General features: G+C 38.1%; 1 protein-coding gene across 2 annotated transcripts in view; it reads right to left on the reverse strand.

The window, feature by feature from the left end:
- ANGPT1 (angiopoietin 1) overlaps positions 1-22,173 on the reverse strand; it is a 201,326-nt gene that overhangs the window by 110,722 nt on the left and 68,431 nt on the right. The window lies entirely within an intron of this gene.

A 22,173-nucleotide genomic window follows, 5' to 3' on the forward strand; every position in this document is an offset into this window, starting at 1 on the left:
CGAAGCCATCCCTTCCCATCATTCTGTGGATGGCACTTCTTCTGAGCTAAAACCTATAACATAATAGGGCCACTTGTCATAGTGTTCATGGCCTGAAAGGATGACTAGATCATCTAGTCTGGCCTCCTCCATATCACAGACCCTAAACCACACCCAGTTACTGGTGTGTTGAGCCCATCTATCACCTCACTGGGGTGGTTCTTTAGGGTTCAATCCTGCTTTTACAGAAACAGGAGTTTGTTGCAATTTGCCTTGCAAACAATCACACACTGAACTTGCAAAGCGACAAAGAACATGTTAATTCATATGCAAAAATCAGATGGTGTGAATAAGCTCCTATCTTTTTCTAATAGCCTACATATTGCCCCAATGACTACCAATGCTACCAGATGTTCTTCTTGATATATAACATGTAACAATATTATTGTTTACATAGTGCCAAAAGTATGTGAAACTCTATACAGCATGGTCCCTGTCCTGAAAAGCTCACAGTCTAGATAATGTATGGAAACAGGATCAGGAGAGTAGGGCACTATCAAAAGTAATTGAGCAGTGACATCCAGCATGTGTTTGGTTAGCTCCAGGATTTTAAAAATGTGAATGTGCATCTGTTTTGATAACACATCTTTGACGGAAAGACTAGGGCTTAGAGGGTTCAGGGCAGGAGGGTGTTTTAAGGGGGAACTTCAAAGAGCAGAGGATGGCGATAGGAGACATTGGAGTCAAGGCGTGATCAGAGAAGCAGGGGGCCTTGTGGATTACTTCAATACACTTTCACTGTCACTCAAGTCCTCCCAAATAAAAATGAATTTATTTTAGAGTTGTTCGCATGTGAAATGAACACATGCTGACAATTAACACCACATTTGATTCAAGACTGACAATTGCTGAAGTTAATAAGAGGTTAATATTAGTAAGAGATTCATAAAATACATATGAATGTTACACTTATAGGTGACCAGTCTAATGATTTTATGAGCTGTTTCAAAACAATTGTTTGTTACAAACAATAGCCGCAGAGTATTGACAGCTATTGCGGATGTGCATCTCTTGTGCAACCTGTAATAGATTAATTTATTTTTTAGAATCCATTGTAATTGTATAGAGATGCAACAACACCTAACCAGATCTAAATGACAATACATCAGGACTTTAAAGCACTGCAAGTTTCTTACCTATGCATGGGAGAAGGGGCATGGTTGTCATCCCCTCTTTGAGCCACTTTATGTATCTCAAGCAGTATAAAAGCACTGAAGTCTGGTCCAGTGCCTAGTTGAGAATTTTCCTATCATGAGGGAGCTCTCAGTTCTTCCCCCTGATCCCAGCAGAGGGGAAGGAGAGGCATGTGGAGGTCAGGGCAGTATGCAGTTCTAGTCTCCCAATTCTCAGCTGGCCTACCATTCCTTAGGTGCCATGATTAACTGGAATAAGAGAAAGCATCCCATAAGTTGCTCTAAGTTATGCTGATGCTGCAGCAGCTGTGGTGGAGAGGCAGGGGCTGTAATTGGCTCCAAAATGGTCGATGCCCTGAACAGAGCTCACTACAGGAGAGAAATCAAGCCCTGTACATGTATAACAGTGTATATGTTGCTCAAAATCTCCTGGAAGGGATTCTGTTTATTTCCATGCCCCAGGCCAGTCAGCAGTGTGGTTTCATTGGGTTAAATCTCAGCTGAGGATCTCAAAGTCTCAGTCGGGAAAGCAGTTGACTCTAGTGAGGCTCAGAAGCTTAAAAAGGAGGTGGGCCATGCTAATGAGAGAGAAAGATGGGGATTGTTGACCAGAAACCAGAACAGGGATCTTTGAAGACATGAGCCACTTCATTGTTATTGTCTGTTGTAGTTGCTTTGATATTGTTTGTGTACAGTTTACAGCCTGTTGAACTGAATGAAGGGGGTGTGGCCAGAGTTGTTGCTGGCTGTTTAATCTGTTTGAACAAGGACCCTCTAAATAAACTGGAAACCCCAAAGACTGATTGGTTTGGTTTGTTATTTTTAGTCGCCTGGATTGTTCTTTCTAGTTGCTTAGACCCTGGCCCTGCCATAACACACAACAAAGACAGTGACACACTGGAAAATGCGGACTTTGTTTCTGACTTACACAAGCATTGTACTAACATCTTGTTTAATGTCTTCTACACAGTATTAACATGAAAATGCACTGGCCTGGATCCAGCTGCTATAGATAGATGCATCTCTATTGAAATCAATGGAGCCATGACAATTGAATCGCCTGAGGTTTCTTTTACACCCATCAGTGCTTTTTTCTATAACTGATCATATTTATGGTTAGCCAATGCCCAGATCTTAGTCACGACTATTTGACTTAGTAATTCGTTTTTAATCAAATTGGACCTGCTTCCGTAGCAGTGAGCATGTTTCACTGTGAAAGGTAAGCTGCACAGCTAAGCAGTAAGAACCAGATGTAGTTGATTTAGAGACTGAGGAAGGGAGCAGGAGTCAAACATACAATGTGTGATTAATAAGCAGGGCTGCTTTCATCTTATCTATAAACATTCCTGTGGAGATGGATAACTGTAAAACACATTCTGATGAGCTACATCAGCTGAGCTTAGAAAAGATTTGCAACAAATTTGATTGTCCACATACATCTCCTACTGATCTTAGCATGTTTACAGAAAAAGATTGCTACCTCAAGGTTAAATATTTTATGAGTAAGAATGATTAAGATCTGATTTTTCAGCTTGGAAAAGTGCTGAGCACTCGGCCTGACAGAGTTATAAAGTAGATGTCTCAGAATCCCAGACCACAAAAATGTTTGCCTGAGCTGCCAAGTTGCCCCTTTGATTTGGGCATTTATAGAACGTTTGAGTGTAATGGTCAAAATATTTATAGTTTTACCACTGAATAATTTGATAAGTAATAAAACAAAAGTGATTAACAACGGAGGCACAATTCGTGTGTGTGTGTTTTTGCAATGGAAGGTTCCAGGTATCCCATTATCAGAATGAGTTTGTTCTCGTCACAACTAGGACACTGTAGAGGCTAAAGATTTTGAGCTAGTCCAAAGGGGGTTTTAGTGGGCCATGATGATTTTACACAGGGCTTTATGTTCAGATATATTATGAAGGTACTTTTTATGCAGCACATGAGCTAGGGCCATTGTGTTTTTAGCCAGTCTCTTGCTCCTGTTTGCTTTCTTTAACCAATACATTTACTTCTCTCCAACCTGTCCCCTGACAGAATGGTTATAAATATTCCACATGAAAATGCCACTGGAATGAGACGCATCTGAAACATTGGGTCCCTAAATTGGATGTCCAAATTCCTTCCTTGCCTCCACTTCCTGCCTGAAAGGCAGGATTCTCAGATGATGAGTTCTAAAGCAGGGAAGTTACAGTAGAACTTATAATGGGATACTACCACAACAGAAATTTCCTTCTGTGTTGACCTCCTCCAAGAAGCCAAGTTGGGAGACCAGGCTCCTACAGCAGCTGGGAAAGCAGAGCTGGAATTAGGCATCTAAAATTGTTGTGAGGGTCACAGTCCAATGAATAGAGAAGATGGAAGAGCTGGAGTGGGGAAAAACCTTTGAAACCACTAGCAGAAGGGGGTGGGGAGAGGGTTGTTTAAATGAAGAATTCTTCAGTACATCACAGAATCTTTATTTGACAGTCACTATAAACAAGAACATGCTGAACAGAGTGTTCATTGGTTGCTCACTACATTCATTAAACTGTGTATAGTTTATACACTATTGCTCACCCTATGCATTCAAAAAATCCAGAGTCAGGCCACACAAACACACACAAATCAGAAGATTGGCTTAAAATCGCGGTTAAAAAAATAAATAAATGCAGTCTTCTTTTTAATCTGTCTTCTTGTTCTGAATTTTTATGGCTCTTTAGGGTCATGTTTTCAAGCTCTTCTCCACATTCTGAGGGTGACAATTTTTTTTTTTTAAATTGGAAGCAAAGAGTATCATATATTCGTCTAACTCCAGAAGACAGGACTTTGAGAAAAACATCAACTATGGCAATATAAGGCAAAATCATGAGAGCTGGCAGCACTGTTTATATTTCTGAATAAATAGACTGTTTGCACAAACTATATGAAGAACTAAACTTGAAATGGGGAACTTGGCCCTTATGGGAGTGAAAATTGACTACAGCCAGGTAAATTATTGCAGTAACGACATATTGAATGTATACAGCTGTTTTTCCTGTTCAGGAATTAGCCACAAAAAGACTTCATCTTTTAAAAAATGTTTGTAATTCAAGACGATTCAACAGTAGTTTTATGAACATATCTCAGCCCTTGGATTGTTAGGAACTATTTGCTGAGATTAGGAAAGGAGGAATTTAGGATTACAGTAATTTGGTCATAAAATAAATCAGCCTGCCCTGAAGGTTTCATTAAATTAATTCCCTTCCCACTTTCTCCCATTTCTTCTAGCTTGCTGATTAACTAGAATCCTGGTCCCACTGAAATCACTGGCATAATTCCCATTGACTTCAAAAGGGCCAGTTTTTCACCCATTATTTTTATTACAGAAAACCAGAATTAATTAGATTTATTCACAGTCAAGCACTATGTGCCTGATCCAATGCCCCTTGGTTTTTTTGTTTTCTCAGGGAACTTTGGATTGGACCATGCATGTATTATTGAATAAGAGGAATAGCAGCTATTAGTTAGCAGCTGATTAAAGGGATACTTACACCAAAGACTATCTGAATGGATTTATAGCAAGCAAATGACACACAAAATCTCGTTCAGAAAAGCAAACGAACTTCAACCATTTGGGGTTTAATACTCTTCAAGAACTACTTAATCACACATTTAATTTAACATCATTCTCCATAGAAATTCTCCATTAAGCTTCAAATACATAAATAACACATGCATGAAACGTCATTTTAGCAGGTCAAGATACTTTATGCGTTCTTTATTTCTCTACTATTTCCTTGTTTGCACACTACCACTTTATACTTTTTATTTAAGTTGCCCTGTGTCTTAAAAAAATAAATGCAGGGTTTTTTTTGCTATACCCTTCTTTCCCGGAATATCTCTTTATATCCAGAATGGTTACTCTTTCTATTAATTCAGCTGCATCTGCTTTCAGTACTGCTCACTAAATTGTTATAGAATTTTCAGCAATGTGGGATTACTCAGTTGGATGCATAATAAGGTTGTAACTTTCTCAGAAATAAAACTGTCAGGAAGTTCAGCATAATTGTTTAATAAACATTCCAGAGGATTTTGCATTAGGACTATCTAACTTTTACTGAATAATGTTTATTGAATAGTCTTCATAGAAACCATCCAAATACTATTAGGAATATTAAAATGGAAACAGTAACTTTGGACATAAGTAAATGATCATAAATTCTGGCAGATGACATAAATAAAACGAGAGATTTTTCTCTTGCTTTGATCAAGGGACTATTTACTGTAGTTTACTCATACTAATTATCCAGATGATGTTATAGTCACACAGTGCCTGTGTATGAGAATGCAGATTAATGTAACAAATTACTGCCACTAACCAGGCACCACACAGAAATTTCAGAAAGTATAATGAAGAACATGCATTAATGATAAGCTTACAATCACTACCCTGCTTAGCTGTCACCTCAAAAGTAAGATGGGAGAACATGAAAGGTAAAATTTAGAGACCTATAGAATTTAATGGACTGAAGTATTCAAAGCTTTTTTAGAACTGTAAGGGTTGGGGAAGGAATTTAAAACTGAGAAATGGAACTGTGGTCATATGTATATCAGAAAGGCATGGATGACAGTTATCATGTGCCAAAGACAGGAAAATGCCCTGAGGTTTCTAATGCATTTCTTTGCAAAGTCTCCCCTCAAGAGTAAGAGGTTTGGAGTTCAATGGCGATGAGGCTATCCAGTGTGGCAGATCCACATGGCAGGGACCAGTTTGATGCACAGAGCAGAACCCATCCTGCTATTGATTCCATCCCACTGCAGGTGTTCCATGGAGGGCATATAAAGAGAGTTAATGATCCTTCAAGCACCACTGACTCCTCCTGAGGTATCTGCAGGGAAATCTGTGGGGTCAGCAAGTGATGATCACAGAGAACAATTAGTTCACAGTCCTTCCCTATGTGCCCAACTCCCGGACTCAGTGGGGTGTCCATGGGAGGGGATGCAGATGAAGCAGGGAAAGATCCATGTGAGGAAGAAAGCATTTGATGATCAGGCCCCAGTGCAAAGTGCAAAAAGGAGATGCACACTAACTATACTCCAATGTATTTATCGCTGCTGGGACTAAATCATGAATGGACTAATATGCAAATTAGACTCTCAGGGAGGACTATTGGGATATATAGTGTGCATAGTACTAGAAAGGAATGGTTGATTATGAAACATTACCTAAGTGTTTGTGGTTTTGAGTTCCAGGATTTCAGAAAAAGAACCACTCCAATCAATCAGTAATTCTAATTCCTGCTTTGGGAGAGGTTTGGCTATAGAAACTCTATTTACTTTTGACTTCAATTGACTGTAATATACCCAGAGTTCAAAGCCTTTATTAAGGTAACAATAAAAGTAAGCCTTGTTGGATTGTGTGAGTTATTCTTTCATGATATTAGATTATTCTTAAGGTACTCAAGACGTGTATTATTTTGCATTGCTACTAGCGCTAATATCTTAATAAATATGTGTAATACTGTTGAGAGAAACATAACTTCGAATTACCTCACTTTTGTGCATTTAAAAACTTAACCCTAGACTACAATAATGTAGTTTTCCAAATGATATTCTACGAGAAAAAAATTAACAACTATCATTTACCTACTCAAATAAATGGACTCACTACTTCAGACAATGTAAATTATGTCACTACCTTGCCTTTAGTGGAGCATAGTATACACCAATTGAGCATCTGGCCCAGTGTGGCTGCATCTTTATGTTAAGATTTAAATAAATGCATGAAGTGTGTTTGAATGTCCATGCCACTGCAAATTTAAATCAATACACATTGGAATGGAAACATTCATAACTTTTTGTTATTTTTAAGCCTAGTGTCTTCAGATGTATCAAGGGCACTTCTTCCTAGGAAGGACTAAGTCCTTGGCATTATGTATGCTTAAAATCACACTCATGCTATTGCATTAATGTAGAATTACAATTAGTTTACCAAAAAGAGAGTGGTGCTTCACCGCACATGTTTGATTTGTATCTCTAATGTGAGATTTAAATAAACACACTGAGTGCATTTGTCTGAATATTTTCGTATGTACATGGGATCACATGTACAAATAATCACTTTGTGTTTATTTTAATAAGTAATCACTGAAATAAACACAGCTGCATTTGCAATATGTGATTTTCAAACACATATTGCTTTGTTATTTCTAAGCCAGATGATTTCCAATATATTAAAGGCACTTGTCCTCATTGAGAACTTACTTAAATCCATAGTAAGTTTGAATTAAGTAAAACTTTTGTTATGAAAGAAAAAAAAATCATGCAAAACAATCCAGTTTTTCATGCTCAGATGCATAGTTCTGTCTGGTCATTTTTTATTTAGTTCAGTTCAGAGTTTCAAAGTTCAGAACCAAAATTTCCACAATAAAATCATCTTTAGACTAAGAACAAATCTGGTAAATTTGACACCAAAAGTATTTTGCCCCCAAAAATTGCCATGGAGAAGACAACAAGGAGATTTATTTACTCTCTTGTTTGTAATACAAGAAGAGAACTCTCAATGAACTGAAAACACAACAAATTTTAAGTGGATAAAAGGATACTGTTTTACATAATACACAAGAATAATGGGTAAAACTTTCTGCTGCAGAATGTTATTGATCAAATGCATTGGGGTCAGATCATGATAACTTTACTCACACTGAAGAATACCTTACACCATAAGTCACCCCACTGAAGTCAATATTCATGGGTAAAAGTACTACTCAAAGCAAGTAAAGGTATTGTAATATGACCCTTTGTGCTTTTTATTTAATCATTAGACTTTAATGTCTTAACAGCAGCTCTAGTAACGCTAACCAGGATAAAGTTATGAGGGAATATCAATCCTCTTGTTTCAGGATATGAGCAGATCCCCAGCTTGGTTCACCCTATGGTATAATAATTGGACGATTTATGGGTTTGGGTAGGTTGAGTTTCACTTCCTCTCAAAGCATCTGGCATGTCCAAGGACAGGCCACTGAACTAGATGGAGTATTGGTCTGTACCAGTTTGATGATTCAATCTTATCTTTTCTGTGTAAGTCTCTAAGGAATTTGGACATCTTTGGTAGGTGCCCAATTATTCAGGCTTTGTATTGGAGAGGGGAAATACACCCAGAAAGCCTCCTTGCTTTTGGGCTAATACCTAGAAAACTGGGAGACTACTTGCCGTTTCTAAAGTATGATTAACTGCGGTTATTATAAGCAGCATATGAAACACTAAAAGGGCCAGTTTCAATGACCTTTATTAGAATATTGCATCTCTTATTTATTTATCATTAAAGTGTAATAAAATCAATGAGCAGCATAATTGAGAATCATGTCAGACGTGATGGAATGGTCCCGTAAGGGAGCCATTTATTAAAAAAAGAAATCAGAACAACATGTTCATATTTATCCTGCTATTAGTGAATTTATGGTTTAAAGAAATTTCCAGTTTAATATTAACCTTTACAAATTCTGCTAGAGGGCCAACTATATTTTTCTTCATCTAACGTTCCAAACCACTTAATTATATAAACACAGCTCATCTCTGATTATACAGTTGGCTGCAAGTATGACCCATCACTATTATATGATGAAGTGGGAGGCATTAAGTGTAGATGAGGCAACATGCCTAACATCTCACCCTGAATAAATAAGAAGAACAGTTGTTTTATTTCACACAGTATTTATCCACTACAACAAAGAACCAATTCCCTTTGGCAAAGATACTCAAAATATATGTCAAGAATAGTTTTTTGAAAGTGACTTATTCTGGAGTGAATTCCACATAAATGAATATTGAATATCTTAGGGCCTGATCCTGCAAATGCTTGCTACTGAATGTAGTGCTTACTACCAGGTTAGTCCCAATGAAATCGCCTCCTTGCTTCACTGTGTGAGGCCTGTGAAGTATGCAGTCCCAAGCTGCATATGTTGTTTTGGCTGCCATACAGCGTTATTAACTTATAGCTAAACTTCCAATGAACCAGGGAGAATTTTAGCATAGTTTGGACTACCATGTGTAACTTTGGGTTGATGGTAGTTTATGTTGTATTTGCTAACATAGCACCACCAGTTTTTGCTGCTGTTGTTTTTTATTCTGTTCAGGTTCTTATGCCATGCCGATCACCATGGCCTCTAAGTGCCTTGTTTACATCCAAAGGGAGGTTTGCGAACACTTTCAGAGGCTATGTTTACACTATGAGCTAGGGGTTTGAATCCCCTGCTCGTGTACACACACTTATGCTAGCTGCCATCGAGCTAGCATGAGTATACATAGCAGCATAGACACGGTAGTAATTTTCAAAGCAAAAGTAATGTCAGTTCACGCCATTCACCACAGTACATGAACAAATTCAGTTCACTAATGCCACTGGGTTGCCAGAGATGGAGTTCTTATCCTTATTATGGAGCCATGCAGGGCTGGCATTGGTATGTGACATCCCCACTGGTCCACAATGACTTGAAAAGCATCGAAACTTTTTGGGGCTGTGTCCCCTGCCAACCCAAATGTATCAGGCAGGACAGGTGGGCTGGCATAGCACGGAAATTTATCTTTGCCAAGGATAGTGTTGGTACAGATAACTTTTCCTTCACATCGGTAATGGGGGAACAGAGTGTGATTTGGAGACACAATGTGATTCATAGTCTGGTCCTGGGTCAGTACACCATGTTTCTGCTTCCCTGTGGCAAAGCCCTAAACAAGCTAGGAAATATCAGAGCAGCCAAAGTATTTGTAGGCAACTGAGCTCTCCTCTGCTCAATAAGTGTGGGTTGGATGGCAGGCTCCAGAACCTAATGCCCAGAAAAAAAGTTTCTATTTACAGTGCTTGAGAGAAAGAGGCCTTTAATAAAGACCCCTGCTCACTCATGCTCCTTGTCCTTGCATCATGCTCACCAGTTTAATCTTATGGTGAGCAAGTCTCTTTCTCACTCAAAACTTGCTTGAATTTCACTTAGCACTGAAGACTGACCTTCTTGCCTGGTAGCACCTAATGTGGCAATGGGTAAAGGCTGCATAGACTGTAAAATTCTTGCCTCTGTTCAACCCCTGGAGGTAGAGAGGTCGTTTGCTGAACAACTTCAGATTATCAGCAATGAACATTTAGGCAAAGGATTATTTATTCTCACATACAGTATTTATGTGCGCACATAATTCCATTAATTTACACATAACACACCTCAATTATAGTTTCTTAAAAGTGGTGGACAGTAATATTTGTTGGTGTCCTGTAAAGCCTGTACATATTAATGGTTCTCAACTTTTAATACAACAATTTGAAGCACAAATGATTTAATGATGAACGTCCTAGATACATGTTAATGTTTACATCAGTTCTACGAGAAATATTTGAAAATGGTATCAAATTCAATACACCTCTGCTGGAATCACTTTATAAATTTAAGGCACAAATAAACTAAAAACTTCCACAAATGACTATGGCAGTAAACTAGTAATTTCAGCTTTCCACAGAATGATAAAAAAAAGTTAAATACTAGTGGAAATCACAGTACTTTTTCTTCTCATTCTCAAAAATTCTACATCCTTACATTAGCTTCTAAGTGTCAGACCTGGCTTCATTTACTTGGAAATCACAGTACTTTTTCTTCTCATTCTCAAAAATTCTACATCCTTACATTAGCCTCTAAGTGTCAGACCTGGCTTCATTTACTTTCAATGAAAACTGTGTGTGTAACTCTTTGCACAGTGCTAAAACACACTCTACCATAGAAACAAGGGTTTTTTTTTATACCCTTGTGGAGTTGATTTCCTAAGTCTGTGAGAATTGATGAGTTAAGAGAATTTCATTGTAATTATACAGCCAAATATAATTTTATAACTATTAGAATGAGAAACATGCATATAAATCTCAAAGTGCTGAAATCAATATTGTGAATTCAGCTTACTCTACCTGCTGGAGTTGCTGGGTCGGTCTTGCAGAAAAGAGGTGGAAATCTGTGTATAAAGTAAGGAAGTGCACACTTGCATCAGTGGGTACAGGCTGATGGATTGGAAAATCCCTGTACAATCAGGAGGTATCGACCTGAAGTTTGCTGAGCCAAACAATCAGAATATCAAGCACCCAATTCTTGTAGGGAAAAGGCTACAGAATTTAATAAGGATGAAACCAGTAGGATTCCATAGAACTGGCAGAGTTTAATAGAAAATGACAACCCTTCAATAGGTTTAAAAAGCTCTCATCTCAATTCAATTCTATATGATGGTTCAAAAAGGCAAAGAAAGTTGTATTATGCTGAAAGGTGCTAATGTGTCTGGGATCTGTGCGCTCTCCATTAAGCTTGTGAGAGAGTGGAGGTGTTCATCTATGCCCAACTCTTAGCACAGACTTCCTTTTAACTAGAAGAAATCTGGTTTGGCAGTTTTCATTCCTTCCTGCCTTTTAGTTAATACATGTCAGAAAGGTCTATGAATTCACATACGTTCTGCAAACTCAAAATATAATTGGAGAGGCACACAAACCTCTTATGTACCTCGGGATTGTACCAGGGGAATCCTGTGAGCAGTGGCTGAAGTGCAGGGGAAGGAAGGAGAGGTCACCTCCTCCTCTCCCTGGCTCAGGACAACAGCACTCTCTCCACAACTTCCCCTTTCCCTTGACTGTTGGGGATGAGAGCTTCCTCATATTTCAACCCACTTTAACAATTGGTCCAAGAACCTTAAAATTTTACCTGGAACTCATGTTATTCCGTGGAATTCACCTTGCATCACATGGAATCCCATGCTAGAGAGACGGAGCTTTTAGACTCCAATACCATATCTGGTCTCCCACTGCTAATGGTCTTTTCCTCTTCTCATTGATATTGATGTGTGGTTCCTGTTACTATTGTGAACATCAATACAGAGTTTCACAAAGATATAGATTGCACTCTCTCTCTCTCTCTCTCTCTCTCTCTCTCTCTCACACACACACACACACACATTTGTGGCATGTAACTGTTGGAAAATATCTGGTTTTATCAGAAAAAAATAAAAAGATTGATTCCAGTCTCTTATTTACCAGATCTGTGCACAGCAAGAGAAGGTGGAAGATAATCATCCCTAAGTAAACTTGAATTGAGACATGACTCCATAAAACATGAATACATTCTAATTAAATGTACAGCAGATTGGCTTTTAAAATAGCAATCAGACCATTACTCACCATAAGAAATAAGGAGATTTGTTGGGTAACAGCTGTATAAATCTACTTGAGATCTATGATAGTCACTGGCTATGCTTTGCCGCGTAAGAGGAGGCTGTGGGCAGTCAGCTGTGAGCTCTTTAGTGAAATCTACTCCAAATATCATTCTAAATGTGAGCATCTTCCCACTGAACAAAGAAATAGGCTCACAGCTTTGCTGTCATCAACCATCTTCCTACTGTTTCTAGGTAAGCAGGGAGGCGAGTCATCAAAACTCATTCAACCAATGATTTAGATGCTACACGTTTGTTTTTTGAATCTTCACAGCATTTCTAATTATCTCTCAACGATAATTAAGATGCCTTTATTATTTGTATTCCAGTAAGTTCAGGGTCCCACAGTTTACAAATATAGAATAAAAGAGTCCCTGTGACATTATTAATGTGACAACAACTTGACAGAGCAAAAAGTTAAAGATGATACAGGTCACTGATATTTCAATTCAACCCTTCACTTGGATCTTGTATAAACATCTAGCTTTTATAATTGGCTTCACTTTCCTGGACCTTCTCCTACAGTCTGTTTCAATTTTACTATACACCAAAACTAGATAGTGTGTAATAATAAAACTATTTTATACTGCCAAGTAAAACCTCATCCAGATGATCCATTTTGTAATCACTCAGAACCATTTACAACGTAATCGGAAATACATAAAACACTGTATCAAGATAATAGGACTGTTACATAAAAAGAAAACATTCAAAGCCCTTGGAGCTCACTGTTACACTTCAGAATCATAGATGGCCTGAGTAGCAAAGTTCAGAATCACATCCAGATATTCCTACAGTTCTAGGTATTTGGATGCAGTACTGTGGTTCTGCTTCATTTCCATAACAATAGCCATGTTGCACTGAGCTTCTTTATGAGTAACAGCTGCTAGTTTTGATTTCATTGAATCTGTGAATGCAGTACATAAATGGAAATGTTATGGTCATCAGCTAAACCACACACATTCAACCTCAGGGCTAGGAATTAGGACCAAAATTCTCATGGCTACAGCCATGTCAGCTAAAGAAGAATCTCCATTTCTAGTGCTCACTAGTTTTGGGTTTAAAACCATTTGTGTCTTCTTTATTGGCTAAATAAAAAAAACAGAGAGAGAGAATGTGATCATGAATCCTAATGAAAGCAGTAGTTTGAATACTCACTAATACTTATGCATAATGCCCATTAGGTGGCAGTAATATGCATCCCCATTAGTTAGAACTTTAAGGTGTGCTAACCCCTTCACTGCTGATACATGAAATCTCTTGAAGGAGCATTGTCTCAATCCTTTCTGTCCTCTCTAAGGTACCCCAGGCAAGCTCTATATTAGTTTTTCTTCTGTTTTTGCAAACCACGTATCGTTGATAGCCCTAAGCAGCAAAGTAGCTCAGAAAAGGCCCATAATCTGTGGAAAAGGAAACCATGTCTCCTTCATCACGATCCCTCTTGCTTCCAGACTTAGTGGAAGACCCTGAGTATGAGATCCACAGGGTTCTGAGAGACTAGAGGTGGTATTCCAGGGACAGGGAGTAGCTGCTGGACACAGCATGCTCCACTCTACAGGGAATACTTTTTCCAGCAAAAATCTACATTGGTGTCACTGCTGAGGGAACTAGCATTAACTTGCTTTTATGCCTGCAGCACCTCTGGAGGAGAACATGGAGTGCAGGTACCAGAGCCAAGGGAGCCATACTATTAGAGGAGAGAATTGGAGAGCATGGCCCTAAATGGAGATAGGCCAGGGACATATGGTTCTGTGGTTCCCTTTCTGTGCTGGCTCACAGTCCTTTGCATTAAGGGGAAGATGCGATTTCAGCTCTGTGTGTTCTAAATTTGGGGAGCCTGCTTACATTAGTTACGGATGTATCTGTGGAAAGAAAGCAAGTGGCCCCTGTATCAGAGCAAGACATGAAAGATAGTCAAGGGGTGAAATCTTAGCCCCATGGAAGTCACTGGGAGTTTTGCCATTGACTTCAGTAAGGTCAGGACTTCATTCTTCATGCTTTACGCTATTTGCATTTTAGTTTTCTGTTCTATACCTGGCCCAAATAATTTCTCAAAGCTTATCAGAATGCCATTGTTTTAATATACAGTCAACCTTCTGCAATTCCAATCTTCCCCATTACAGTATAATGTATTTGGTAATGAGTTTTGTCATCCTACTGTAAATCGATTATCGTGTTATTCAGGATTATTTTCTCCTAAACTGGATGCTGTTAACATTAGTGCAAATGTGTGCAGAGGGATTTTTAACCATTATTACATTTGGAATAAACCACGAGCTTCTAAACATGAAAAGGAAGCTAGACAGTAAGTGCTTCTGTTCCAGCTGAAGTAAGTTATCGTCCTTCCATGAATTCCCAGCTGTGAGGAGGGGGAAAGGCAAATTTCTGCATGCGGTGCAAAATGGTTCATGACTTTCACCATCATGAAGATGAAGGTGGCGGGAATGTTTATTTTGTTACCCTGATCCAAATCTGCAGCAAATCATGCTACCAAGCAGGATTCTTTAATTTATTCACAGACTGGAGGGTCCACCCTTCAGGGGGTTTCTTTAAAAGGGAAGACTATAGAGATGATTATATAGAGATGAGCCTGAGCTGCAAAGTTCCAGACTGTATCTGAACTTCCCCAAAGTTCAGTGGTGTTTGGATCCTGGGTCGTGGTTAAGGCCAGTCTCTAGACACTCTTGGCAGCCCTTTAACACAGCTGGCATAAGCAATTACCCTGCTTTTTTTCTCTCAGCCAAAACAGGGTCCACTCCAACAGCAGCCACCACATCTACAGAGCAGCAAGGCAAGAAATTTTTTCTTTCTAACCATTATGCTGATAACATACTGTTAGCTGAAGAAGCAATTCAGCAAGAAGAAAACATAAAGTCAGCCAATCAGATCCCCATTTCTAGGGATGCCTTTATCGCATTGCCACAGAAAGACAGATAACAAACCTCAAAAAAAATGTTCCCAAACTTGAAGCTCCTTATCTAGGCCTGCAGCCCTGGGATCAGAGGACAGGGCATTTCTCGCTTTGTGTTTTGTTGCTGTTATGAGCACTTGTGTGAGCCTACATGACCAGGGACAGAGCTGGGCCTCTGCACCATGGCACACATACATTTTTGAGGAACTGCTCAGCTGGCATTTGTGAAAGCAGAAATTCAAGAGCTGTAGAAGGAAAAGGCCTCACAGATCCTGTCCAAATTCCCTCCAGATTTCAATTGTCCCTCCTTGGGAGAGGAGAGTGAGAAGAATCCAGCCACTCTTCCCCTAGCCCTTATAGGATTCCTGACACCCATTTCAGAGACCTGTTAATGCCCAATCAAGTTAGCAGCTTACCAAAGTAAATACAATTAATTCATAATCATAGTGGTATTTTTGCGAGACAGTAATGCATTGTTGGGGATCAGGATTTCTGGGTTCTATTCCTGGCTGTGGGAGGGGACTGTAGTTTGGTGGTTAGAGCTGTGATTACACATGAGCTAACCAAGCACATAGATTTGGCACATTCCATGTGAATGGCAATATGACTGAGTGGAAGAGACTTGATTCTGTTATATTAGACAGTTCAACTTCTATTTCAAGCCCTGCCAGAAATGATTTTGTGCAATAGCTCTGTCACTGTATTTGTAAAATGGAGTGGGGAAGTTCATACTGATATCTGACCACCTCCTAAATTGGGGGCATTGGCCTTGCATAATAAGAAGGGCTAAGAAGTGCATGGAAATATAAGCAGCAGTTTGAAGAATAGGTGAGATTTGAACTCTTGGCTCCTAGCCCTGTCACTGAGAACTTTTCTCATGCCTAAAAGTTAGCTCAATGAAGAGTCTGGCTCTGTTTCTCTTGTGGAACATCCCACAAATTCTAGAACACTTGAGAGCTCTGATTTCCTTTTTCAAAATATAGGGCAAAAGCTGACTTTCTAATGATAGCCACTGAGTGGAATGACACATACACACTCAGTCACACAATCTGAGTAACATACCACATAAGTGGTGATAGAAGACTAGATATTTGTTACTTAGCCATATATTGTTTTGGCATGGTTTGTAAATATTCTCAAATATTAATTTAATGTCTCAGTACTTTTGTTTTTGGTTTAGATATGAAACCAGCCCCTTTAAATAGTATTTCCCATCTTAATAACACATAAAAAGCTTCTGACAAATCATTAGTGCAGTTAAAAAATGAAGCCACCAGTGGCAAATGTGAAGTATGGCTACATTTGGATGGATGCATTTGATTTATGCTTTTAACAAAGCCAGAGACTTAGCTCAGAACATACTGTAGATCAGCCGAACCAGCACAAAGAAGAATGTTCAAATCCTTTACTGCAAAGACTCTTGCTAATCTCTATCTTTTAACACATGGTTTGGAGAGCAAGAGTAGTAAAAAGGATTTTTAATATAAACTGTCTCTGAAATGTTAATAAGTTTGGCATTTCATGTTATTTCCCTTTTATTTAAAGTCTATTGAATTCTTGCATATGCTGTACAGCTTTTATTGGGAAAGGAGTAAGATGAATGTTAGAAAATAAATGTACAGTATATAATTGGCTCCAGTGGAGTTGGCAATTTGGGAATATACTAAAGGGAATAATCCTGCATTGGCAGGGGATGAACTAGTGAACTAATCGGTCTAGCCCATGTCTAATTTCTAGGATACTATGAATAGTTGCTTTTTAGTACATCAACAAAAGGAATACTTAAAAAGCTTGATTTAAGAAAGTACAGTTAATTGAAAAAGAATTCAAAAAAATTAGTTTTATATAAAATGTGACCAGAGAATGACACAAATTTTACCTTCTCTTGCTTGGACACCTTAGTTAATTTTAAATAATTACAAAGTTATTTTAAGAAAAACAGGGAAAAGAAAATGAGTCCTAAATATTATATTATACATTATAACAACTTTCTAATGATTCTAGAACTGGATAGAAAATCATCCATATGTAAAATTCAAAGGGGAGGTCATTGTTTCTAATAGAAACAAGTTATTTCTATTTTAAAAATATTATCACAGAAGACCACAATTGCTGCTGAAGATTTGCCTGCCACACTACTTCAATATGCCCAAATTGGGATCAAATAAGCTATGCAAATTGGTACCTTAAAATTTGTTTAAAATTGCATTTGTTCCCAACAAGTCAGTAAACACATCAAGATCCTATTGTAAGTAAGGGAAATTAAATCTGTTCATGAAAATAACTTAAAGAAGATTAAATTTGTGCAGTTTTTCCAACATAAATAAATAACCCAATATTTTCATTCAGAAAACCAAATATGATCACCAGTGAACAGAACTGAACATTTTGAAGGAATTTAAGTCCATATTTTGCCATCAGCTTAGAAATCATATTTTGGTTTGGAACTTTTTTTTTTAACCTACTGTCCTTACTAGGTTAAAATATCTAAGACTCTATATATGTGAAAGAGGAGAGGGGAAAATTTCAGCATTTTCATTTTGTTTACTTTATATGCTTGGGCATTATGTGTCTAATCCATGTCAGCTTTATTTTTTTTTTATTTCTCTGCATAAAGGATCTAATCCTGGTCCCACTGAAGACAATGGCAAAATCCCACCAATCAAAATGGAGCAAGTGATTTTTTCTTTACTGGTCATCTTCATTTTTTACAAGGCAGTTTTATACAACTTTTCTGACTCTAAATAGCCATAAAAAAAGAGTTATTAAAAAAGACCAAGTAGAACTTCACTAATTTACAGTTACTGGGGAAAACCCAGCATCTGCTAGTCAGCCTTGATGAGAAGTGGGGAGAGACAGCTTCTTACATGTGTGTCAATTGATGGGGGGGGGGGAAGGCGGTTGCATTATTAAGTGTGAACAATCCTACCTACTCCAGGTAGTGAACTATTATTTAAAGAGCAAGTAGAGGCAAAGGCCAGTAAAATCGTAACTTCAGCCCGTAAAAAAATGTGGAGATGACCACAAGCCATAAATCTTAATCCAGATCCAAACTTCCGCAAAGATCAGGGATGTTTGGATCTTGGGGGAGGATGGAGGTTCTACCATTGCTAAACAAAACAGAGGAATGTCAAGGGCACCATACCTAAGATCACCACACAGAGGACCCCTCCAGCATGAATCTCCCCTCATCTGTGTAGAAAGGGGGGCCTAATACTAGCAAGGCCTGGGTCTCCTTGGCCAGCCAGGACCCATGGAGGGAAGGGCATTGAGTACAAGGAATCCAGGGTGGCAGAAGGGAGGGCATTGCACATTGTCCTCTCTCTGGCCTATGAAAATATTAATACAACTCCAAAGGTTATTAATTTTCTCATGTATTACCTTGGAAACCTGGGAAGCTAATTAGTGAATCCCTCATAGCATGGTTCCATTGGAGTCATGGAGCCGTGGGGTTTGCGGGAGCCACCATATTTTGGTGTGGCTTCTCTTTGTGTTTCGGGGAGCGGGCTTCATTTACTAATTAAAAAGTGCCCTCCTATGGTAAAATCCATCTGGACTCAGGTCTTGGGCCTGTTTCTGATCTCACTCTCACCACTATAATTCTAGAGTAACTCTATTAAGTGGAGTTACACCAGGATTTTGTGGATTTAAATGAGAGCAGAATTAGGTACTTAGATATCATCCTGCTAGGTGCTGAACATTCTAGGCCTGATCTAGCAAAACACTTAAGCACATGCTTAACATAAAGCATATGAGTAGTCCCATTGAAATCAATGGGACTATTTACGTGCTTAAAGGTGAGCATGGGATTAAGTGATTTGCTGGATCAGGGCCAGAGCATTCAGCACCTTGCAGGATTGAGCCCTGTCTCCTTATCATATACAATCCCTTAACTTCATACTTGCACCTGATATATTTGATATTCTGTGGCTCTTTCCTCCATTTATCTTCAGTCTGGATAATTTTTCCACAGTTTCACTATTAATTTGGAAAGCTGAAAGTCAAAGTTTAGAGCTTTGCTTTGATGTAAAATGTCAGAACATAAACAACAGATGCAAATACTTCTTTGGTGACCACAAATCTGTCTGCTTCTTTTGAATCACAGCTAAAAATAATTAAATGTTGTGTTATTTGGCATAATACATCTTTTCTATCTTACATCCTGGAAATCCACTGAAAACGATCGGTAACTTTCAGCATCTGTCATGATTTCAAAATGTGTCAGAACTAGTTTAATCACCATATAACTTAATGCGAAAATACACTTGGGACCAAATTCTACTCTGTTCTGCTGATGCTATGCAACAGAGGGTAGAGTTTTACCCATGCTGTCTGCTTTTCTAAACAGAAAAATGATGTGAAAAATTATCTGGTCACAATAATTCCTCTTAATTCACCTCCTTTACAAGGATATTTATTTAAATTACTGTTTTTTAATGTTTAATTAATTTGTTCAACTATTTCCTTCCCCATCTTTTTATTGGACCTACTCAGTAGTAGTATGATCCTCACACTAGTACACACTGATGGGCACAGGCAGTAGAAGTACTGATTGGATTACTTGCTTCTGAGACAATTGTTGAAATCCTGTAGTGATAAAGGAGCTGAGCTAAAGCTGGAAAACTATTGCTGGATAGTGAGATATGTTGTAAAAATATGTTTCCAGATACATACATATATTACAGTAGCAAGTAAATTGCATTGATTATAGAATACATGACCTTTTTGCCAAAGCACAGGCTTCTACTGCTTAACTTAAAGGAAAGTCTGGATTATCTATCATTAGAATTAATGAAATATTCCACTTTCACAGAAAAGATATTCTAATCAGTACATCTTATCACAAACAAGAAGCAACTTGCTAAAAAATGGTTACATCTTTTACATAGAATGCAAAAGGATAATTAGCAAGAAAAAGGATAAACTTTTAAGTGCAGATTTCCAAATGACTTAAACTCCTAGTTAGGCACCGGAAGAAGTGGATAGATTTTCAGAAGAGGACCCCAAACATGTTTTTGGCAGGTCAATTTAGCAAAATTCAAACTTCAGTTTGCAATTTTGTGATCTCAAGTTCTCACATTCAACATACGCACTCCAGCCATCTCTGACAATATTGCCTCATGGAGATATCTGGGATGAATAGGGCAACAAACAGTCACAAACATATTTATTATTGCGGCTGGAATTTTCAAAGGAGCCTAAGGAAGTTAGTCAGAGAGATTCAAATGGAGTTGGGCACCCAACTCCTACAAGTTTCAGAGTAGCAGCCGTGTTAGTCTGTATCAGCAAAAAGAACAGGAGTACTTGTGGCACCTTAGAAACTAACAAATTTATTTGAGCATAAGCTTTCGTGGGCTACAGCCCACTTCATCGGATGCGGATGAAGTGAACTCCTACAAGTTCCTTTGAAATAGCAGCCTATCTATGCAGATACTCTCACCCATATTCCGAACAGGAGAATCAGCATCAGAAATATCCACCTTCCAAGATATACAGCATTCTCTACTGAGTCATGCACTTATCAATTGAAGAGATCCAGCATCTATTTTTACTAAAAAATAGTTTCTCTGTACAAAAGAGGCATTGAAAGGGTAGGCTAGATATGGCCAGTACAAACAGATTTCAGATGAACTGCCCTTTATCAGTTAACATTTTATGAAAAAGAGCTTCCAACTTTTTTTTCCCAAATAGTGTTATTCCTGGTGTGGGATCTTTTATAAAGTTCTGTTATCAACATAAGACTACCCTGTGGAAACCAAACTGACATCAGTGTCTAGATTTCATATGTAAAAGATTTCACTATGATTCAAAAAATCCATTTCATTTTTTTTAAGACATTCAGTGGTCAATGTGTAGGAGGGCTTTTGTTTCCTGTGATTCAGATACTGAATGTGGAGGAAAATAACTATGTGACTATCTCTACATACAGAATAATCCATAAACTCATTATACATCTCTACTACCCATTAGCAAATACATGGAAATGGGGATTTTCTCCAGAACTGGAAGTAACTTTAAAAGTTTGTCCCCTGTACCAAATAAAGGGTCCAAAGTGCATCAAGGATACATCAGCTCAGTATTTGCCCATAGTATGGATTAGGAATTTACTAATTGGAATGAAAACGATCAAAACCTTTTTCCTGGCACAATAATAATCTATTTGACCTGAAAAAAGAGAGTTTCTAATTCGAAACCATCTCTAATAATGTTAATAGTGTAAAATGTTTCAGGCTGTATCAGTAATACATTTTGCAGCTTGTTGATGGCAGAAAGCCTAACGCCCATACGAATTTTGCATTGGAGCACAAAACACAGACATTTACAGCAACTGTCTTTCTAACAGCTTTTCTGGATAATACACAGTTTTTCTTCTGCTTATTTTTTCCCTTGTATTTCTGTATAATTCATATATATCAGATGATCATCTGTCATTAGAGCAAATGTGGAACATGCATTTTCCTCAACATTCCTTTACTCTGCACTAAATGTAAAACAGGCCTGAACTTTTCTTTCCATCCCCTTCCCTTCCAAATAAAAATACTCTCAGGACCACTAGAAATTAATGGCTTCTTTCAGCTATCAAAGCAGTACTGTAAAAATATTGACTGTTCTTTCATAACGAAAAGGCATTTTTAAAAAAACACTGCACAATATTTGGTAGCTTATGAAAAAGGTGACACGGTGCTGAAAGTTTAATCATGGCATAATTTTAAATCCCCAAATTGGATGACAAAGTTTAGGGCAAAACCATGAGTGGAGTGCTGAACTGTAATCAGCAGATCAGTACGTAATAGGTTACTCTCTCCTTCGACATCAATATCTTTGACATAAGAGTCCTATGCACTGGACCTTGATCTGTTGTCCATTATACAGCTTTATGCTATAGTCCCTTATTATATTAAATATATTTTC

Source organism: Terrapene carolina, unplaced genomic scaffold (genome assembly GCF_002925995.2).
Source record: "Terrapene carolina triunguis isolate 2854851 unplaced genomic scaffold, T_m_triunguis-2.0 Scaffold58, whole genome shotgun sequence".
NCBI lineage: Eukaryota > Metazoa > Chordata > Testudines > Emydidae > Terrapene > Terrapene triunguis.